Source organism: Bos indicus, chromosome 12, assembly GCF_029378745.1.
Source record: "Bos indicus isolate NIAB-ARS_2022 breed Sahiwal x Tharparkar chromosome 12, NIAB-ARS_B.indTharparkar_mat_pri_1.0, whole genome shotgun sequence".
Taxonomy (NCBI): Eukaryota; Metazoa; Chordata; class Mammalia; order Artiodactyla; family Bovidae; genus Bos; species Bos indicus.
In genome coordinates, this window is record NC_091771.1 from 41,225,622 (window position 1) to 41,233,802 (window position 8,181).

Consider the following 8,181-nt stretch of genomic DNA (forward strand, 5'->3'; position numbering starts at 1 on the left):
CTTCGTCCAGCTGGTTATCACTGGACAAGCAGAGGATTGAGAAGTACATGCATATGACTTCTTGCTTCCTGTTTGGTGACTGAGCTTCCTTCCTCTTGAATGCTTGCTTCACCCATAGGAATATGGCTAGAATACTGTAGGAAAGTGAAGGCTGCATGGAAAAGAGCCCAGTGTCCCAGATGAGACAATTTTAGCAGCCAGCCATAATCCACTGCCAACCTATCTCAAATAAATGAATGAGCACAGATGAGTTCTACCCAAAAATGACCCAAATCATCAAAACTCCTCTTCTCATCCACAGACACAAAAAATATAATAAAAGACTTTTGCTTTAAGCCACTCTGTTTGGGTGGTATTCTATGCAGTATTAATTTAGCAATGGATAATTGCTCTTCCTTATATAAGTTTATATCAGTCAATACAGTAAAGACAGTCAATACTTTCAATTATTTTGTTTATATAAAACAGATGAAATGAAGATCTAGGATATTGGAATTAAATAAATGGAAATAGTCTTATTTAGAACATATATAGATATATCAATATGCATTCAAAGAACATCATATTCCTAAATGTGTAAATAGTTATGTGAAAGTTTTTAATTTTTAAAGTGGTTTTCTGTAGCTTATTATACATATATGTACATATATGTATATATACAATATTTGTACACACTTATGACTCTCTAGGAAGTAAATATTTTATTACTGGAGTCTTTCGTGTTCTGTAAGGAGTTGGTTGTTTTAGCCCTTTGTATAATACCCAGTAGAAGCAAGTTCATTTGGCTCAAAGAAAGCTACATCTATCTTGTGCAAATTTGTATCAAGACAAAATTTTTGGATAACTAATTCTTTATAAGATAAAATCCTGTGAAATTGTTTTAAGTCATTACTATAACATAATAACTTGGTGAAAGATCAAGATAACATAAAATAAGAAGCTTTAAAAATAACACATGACTAGAAAGTAAAGTGTTTAAATTTACATGGGTACATTTTCAGTCTTACATTATTTGTCTCTAAAGTATGAAGATTTGGGTTAATAATTCACCTTGTGATTCTTAAAGCAGTGTTTTAAAATGTATTTCAAATCACTGGCCTATATCCATAGTAATAGGAATAGCATTTCTAATTCATCAAAAACATTAAATCGTACAATCTTGGAGATATTTAATTCAACTTAGCTCTTTTACATTTGAAGTAATTTGCCTGAAGTTGCACTGCTGGTGCTGGTTTGGAGCTGGGATTAGTATTCTGGTCTCTTGGCTACTCATTTAGTTCTCCTTGCACTAATCTTTGTTCACTGATACATTACTTATGATACATTATTTATGATACATTTAAGAGCTAAATTTGAGGCAATTAAATAAAATTATAAATGTATCATCAACAATGTGTTATGACTACCTCTAGATGTTAATGGGGCACAAATCCAACAAGATAATCAATTACATATGTAGATAGGTAAAATTGATATGTATATTTATGACTATTTTACTATGAGTTGCTTAAAAACATTTCTTTTTCAAAATGACTGCTATGAGGGGCTGTCTTCACATTGTCTAACTGATAAAAAGGGCAATCCTTCTTCAAAGACTACTTCCCTACTCCTCCCTTGTTTCATCTGTTTATAATGAATATTTGAATCTGTTTGCCCAGTATCATCTCCTATAAGAATAGCATGTGAATTCTATTTAAGTTTTTGGATTCTGGATGATGATTCATTGTTGTTGTTGTTCAGTCATTCAGTAATGTTCAACTCTTTGTGACTCCATGGACAGCAGCTCGAGAAGCTTCCCTGAGTTGGTGATGCCATCCAACCATCTCATCCTCTGTCATCTCCTTCTCCTCCTGCCTTCAATCTTCCCCAGCATCAGGGTCTTTTCCAACGAGTTGGCTTTTCACATCAGGTGGCCAAAGTACTGAAGCTTCAGCTTCAGCATGAGTCCTCCCAGTGAATAAAACTCCAGTACTTTGGCCACCTCATGTGAAGAGTTGACTCATTGGAAAAGACTCGGATGCTGGGAGGGATTGGGGGCAGGAGGAGAAGGGGACGACAGAGGATGAGATGGCTGGATGGCATCACTGACTCAATGGACATGAGTGTGAGTGAACTCCTGGAGTTGGTGATGGACAGGGAGGCCTGGATGCTGCGATTCATGGGGTCACAAAGAGTCGGACATGACTGAGCGACTAAACTGAACTGATATGTGTTTTTTAAGTGATATTTAAATGCATGGATGAATAAATGACTTAAACAATGAATGGCTCCTGGGTGCACCAGGCATACAGATCTAGAGGACCATGTACCATGATGATTCAAAGGCAGCTGCAGTAAAATATATAATTGTGACACTGAATATAATTTTAACAGAACTTGTAGAGTTAGCAAATTTCTAGTGTGTTTGTATTGGGAAGAGAGACCCTGCAGTTTCACCTTTTATTATTATCTGAGAGAACACTGAATTCTCTCTGCCTATTCCCCCATGATTTCTCTTCTACTTTTCCTCAAGGTTTAGAGAGTAACTTAATTACTCACAGCTGCTTGAGAGATTTTCTAAGATCACAAAGAATCTATGAAATTTTCTATGGAAGTGTAGACTTGAAATGTTGCCATGGATTTTTAAAATAATTTTAATATAACAAATATACAGTTCTTACTATGTGCTAAATCCTGTTCAAGTGCTTTAAAAGTATTAATTCATTTACTCCTTATAACAACTACATAAAACAGGTATGGAGCTTATCCTAATTTTACTGGACTTCCCTGATGGCCCAGTGGCTTAAGAATCCACATTGCAATGCAGGGGACCTGGGTTCATTCTCTGCTCAGGGAACTAAGATTTCACATGCAGCAGAGAAACTATGCCCATGCCTCACAACTGTTAAGCCCCCGCTCTGTAACGAGGGATCCCACATTGAGCAACCAAGACCTGATGCAGCCAAAGGGGAGACTCTTCCCAAAGGGGAGACTCCCTCTGTGAGTTTGCCTTTGTGCCTGTCTGCATGTACTTAAAAAAAAAAAAAAATGAGGAAACTGAGGCACAGAGTGATTATCCAACTTGCCCAAGGTCATACAACTAAGAAATGAAGACAATGGAGAAACCCAAACTGTCTCCAGTGCTAAGATTGTACCCTCTCTGTGACCACTGAAATCTTTCTAATTTTACTTATCTTTTGGCACGTTTATATTTCTCAAGTGTATCACTTTGCATTTTACTGCGAAGGCTTCAGAATTTAAGATTTTTTCTCAGAATTGTTAAGTCAAGTACATATTTTCATTTGCTGCCAAGTTTGCATTTGGGCTTCCCTAATAGCTCAGTTGGTAAAGAATCTGCCAGCAATTCAGGAGACCCTGGTTCAATTCCTGGGTTGGGAAGATCTGCTGGAGAAGGAATAGGCTATCCCTCCGGTATTCCTGGGCTTCCCTTGTGGTTCAGCTGGTAAATAATCCGCCTGCAATGTGGGAGACCTCGGTTCGATCCCTGGGTTCAAGCCCTGGGTTCGGTAGATCCCCTCAAGAAGGGAAAGGCTACCACTCCAGTATTCTGGCCTGGAGAATTCCATGGACAGTATAGACCATGGGGTCGCAGAGTATCAGACACAACTGGGTGACTTTCACTTTCACTTGCAATGATAGGGCAATGCATATTCTTAATTTTCTGGTGTTGCTGTATTTATTGCTGTATTATTAATAATCTGGGTTTCCCCAGTAACTTGGTGGTAAAGAATTTGCATGCTAATGCAAGAGATGAGGGTTCAATTTTGGGGTCAGGAGGATCCCCTGGAGAAGGGCATGGCAACCCACTCTAGTATTCTTGCCAGGAAAATCACACTGACAGGGGAGCCTGGTGCCCTATGGTCCATAGTGTCTCAAAGAGTCTGACATGACTGAAGAGACTGAGTAGCAGCAGCAGCAGCATATGGCAACTTATTAATTGGTTCTGCAAGGACATTTGTAGAAATTCAGAGGTTAAAAAAGATTAACAGGTCTTTAGAACATTCAAAACATATATCCATACAGATTATTAGTTGCATTGGCTGCAACAGAACATTCCCCACCCCACTCTCCCCACACACATACACAAAAAATTATTTCTAAAGCTTAAAATTGCCAACATATGCTGGATCATGGAAAAAGCAAGAGAGTTCCAGAAAAACATCTATTTCTGCTTTATTGACTATGCCAAAGCCTTTGACTATGTGGATCACAATAAACTGTGGAAAATTCTGAAAGAGATGGGAATACCAGACCACCTGATCTGCCTCTTGAGAAATTTGTATGCAGGTCAGGAAGCAACAGTTAGAACTGGACATGGAACAACAGACTGGTTCCAAATAGGAAAAGGAGTACTTCAAGGCTGTATATTGTCACCCTGCTTATTTAACTTATATGCAGAGTACATCATGAGAAATGCTGGACTGGAAGAAGCACAGCTGGAATCAAGATTGCCAGGAGAAATATCAATAACCTCAGATATGCAGATGACACCACCCTTATGGCAGAAAGTGAAGAGGAACTAAAAAGCTTCTTGATGAAGGTGAAAGAGGAGAGTGAAAAAGTTGGCTTAAAGCTCAACATTCATAAAATGAAGATCATGGCATTTGGTCTCATCACTTCATGGGAAATGGATGGGGAAACAGTGGAAACAGTGTCAGACTTTATTTTTTTGGGCTCCAAAATCACTGCAGATGGTGACTGCAGCCACGAAATTAAAAGATGCTTACTCCTTGGAAGAAAAGTTATGACCAACCTGGATAGCATATTGAAAATCAGAGACATTACTTTGCCAACAAAGGTCTGTCTAGTCAAGGTTATGGTTTTTCCAGTGGTCATGTGTGGATGTGAGAGTTGGACTGTGAAGAAAGCTGAGCACTGAAGAATTGATGCTTTTGAACTGTGGTGTTGGAGAAGACTCTTGAGAGTCCCTTGGACTGCAAAAAGATACAATCAGTCCATTCTAAAGGAGACAGCCCTGGGATTTCTTTGGAAGGAATGATGCTAAGGCTGAAACTCCAGTACTTTGGCCACCTGATGTGAAGAGTTGACTCATTGGAAAAGACTCTGATGCTGGGAGGGAGTGGGGGCAGGAGGAGAAGGGGACGACAGAGGATGAGATGGCTGGATGGCATCACTGACTCAATGGATGTGAGTGTGAGTGAACTCCAGGAGTTGGTGATAGACAGGGAGGCCTGGCGTTATGCAATTCATGGGGTCACAAAGAGTCGGACACGACTGAGCGACTGAACTGAACTGAACCACTGTACATGTGAGGACTCTGAGATTGTTGTTGTCATCACCTTACAGCAATTGCATATGAAGAACAAAACCCTCTCATACTCATTAACATTTCTGCACAACCAAAGATGAATAGAGATTTTCCTGTCATTCTTGAAAAGTTCTCTTTTTCAAATCATTTTTCATTTTTAGGAATAGAATGGGAGAGAAAGAGAGGAGAGAGAAATAGAGCAGATACATCCTTCCATATTTATGAAGCAGTATTAGTAGGATGAAGCTATATTGGCAAGACATTTCACTGTGGTGTTATAGAGTATCTGTCTTAGAAATTGCACTGAGGTTATTTAGGAAAGAAGCTTTCCATTGCTTAACTGAAATAACCTGAACTTTCACTGTGCATTCTACTATGCAGAGTATGATAATAAAGATTCTGTCATAGTTCACTAGAAGTTACAAATGTATTGGAGCTAAGGTATACCAAGAATACCATAAATATATTCATTGAGAACAATGCAATATATTTTTATTTACATTTACATGGATAATCAAAAAATTTTTCAAATGTATTTTACTGAACTGAATGTTGGTTTGGAAAACTTTGGGTAAATGAGTTCTTACAATAGGAATCTTTCAGTCTTTATTTGTATTTAGCCAATGAAAAATTCTGAGTAGGAAGAGAGGAATAAACGGAAAGATATAAGAACATGAGAATTAAAGAGAGCAATCAGTGAGATAGCAGCCAAGAAAACAATCACTTCTGATGAAGTTATTAATTATTTTTCCAATAAACAGATTATATGCCAAATATATAACACATATCTTGAGCACTTAAATATAATCTAATTTAGTTTCTTTTATTGTTTAAAATTAATTTGGCCTGTTTTTAGCTTCAAAAAGTGGATCAGTGGTCTAGTACTAAATCTTGATGCTTACATGTTGCTTGTGAGGAAAAGACACTTTCACACTACTGAGTTGTAATTCAGGGCTATATTTAAAAATAGAAAAATGGCTTATCAGATTTCCAATAGGATATAATTACAGTTGGCTCAGTGATAAATAATTATATTGTGTCCCATAAATTCTCATCAATTTCCATATTGGCAACTGACATAACATGTGCAGACTCAAGCTACTCCAAGACAAATGCAATTTATAACAATAAACTATAACCATTAAAAAATAAAACTAAAAATGATTTTCTTCACAACCATTAGGATTTTCTGGAACTTAGAAATAAAATGTTAAATATAGAAAGAGAAACTCATTGTAATATAATTAGTTATAGAATAGGATGTATTTATTCAATGTGACCTCATCACTAACCTACATGAGGTGAGTGTTAGTTACTAAAGTGAATAGAGATTCTTTTTTTATTAGGAGGATAGAACAAAGAATAGTCTTAAGTGGATCTTAATGGACAAGTTTAAATTGAAGCTTATTATAACATACAGTTTGAAATTCTATCAACTTTCATGTCAGTGTAAATTTCTTCTTAAATGGTACAGAAATTCTTACATTACTGAGTTCCTCTTCCACCAAATATAATTCCAGCAATCCTAGCTTGTCCCAGTGAAAGAAACCTCAATCCCTACCAGATTAATATTTCCTCATCACACTACTTCAAATAGCTTGAATGGAAAATAGGTTTGAGAATGAAGCTAAATTAGTTACTTTCAGGCTCGTTAGTTTCCTGTTGCTGCTCTGACAGATTAACACAAATTTAATGACAACATAGATTTATTATTTTACAGTTCTGGAAGTCAGAACTCTAAAATCAAGTTTACTAGTTTAAAGTCAAGGTGTAGGTAGTGTCCATCGCTTCTGGAGTTTCTGAAAGGGTGAATCTATTTTCTTGGCTCTTTTCAGCTTCTAGGGGATTTCTTGAATTTTGTGTTGTCTCTACATGCTCCTCACTTCATCCTGAGCTCTCGCCAGCAGAGATTTTAACATCCATTTGCCTACCAAAAGTTTATGATGATTTCTTTTTCTCTTAGTATCTCAAAACTCTGCCATTTTCTACTCATTTTATAATTCCAAAAACACTTCTACATTTTAAAAATATTTTTACATCAGCACTCCACTTTCAGGGGCCAAACTCTAAATTAGTTTCTTATTGTAGCTATAGCAATGATCACAAACCTAGTGGTTAATAACAATATAAATTTATTCTCTTGAAGTTCTGGACATCAGAAGATTAAAATAAAAATGTCTGCAGGGCTGCATTCTTTCTAGAGGTTTTGGGGAAAAGTCGTTTCCTTATTTTTTTCAGTTTCCACAACAGGATCTGCACTACTTAGGTTATGACTTCTTGCCTCACTCCAGCTTTTTGATTCTATCATCACCTCTTTCATTATTGACTGGTGTTCTTGTCTTTCTCTCATCATACTTTTGTGATTACACTGGGCCCAGCTGGGGATTATTCCAGGGTAATCTCCCCAGGTCAAGATCTTCAATTTATTTAAATCTGTAACATCCCACTGACCATAAAAATTATATACAAAAGTTTCAGGGATTAAGATGTGAACATTTGCGGGGGACCATTATTTGACCTACCACCAATCTCATGGGAAGAAGATTTTTCAAACTTAGATAAACTAAGGCAATAGAATTCAATGGTGGTTTTCTGCAACTAGATTGATATGTTGGATTAATGAAACATACTAGTGCCTCAAAATAAGAAGCTTAAGCCATACAAAAGGGCAAGATATAATGCGGGAACAGAAAGTAAACAATTTAATATTCAGAACAGATGAATACAGGAAGTGTGTTAGAAAAATGATTAAGAATGGAGAGACTATTTTTATGAATATATGAGGGGAATTGATAATACTTTGGACCAGAGACCCATGATGAAATAGCATGTCAACAATGGATTGAATGTAAAATTGGGATAATAATACTAATACCTACACTTGTATTTTCTTGGACTCCACAATCATTGTG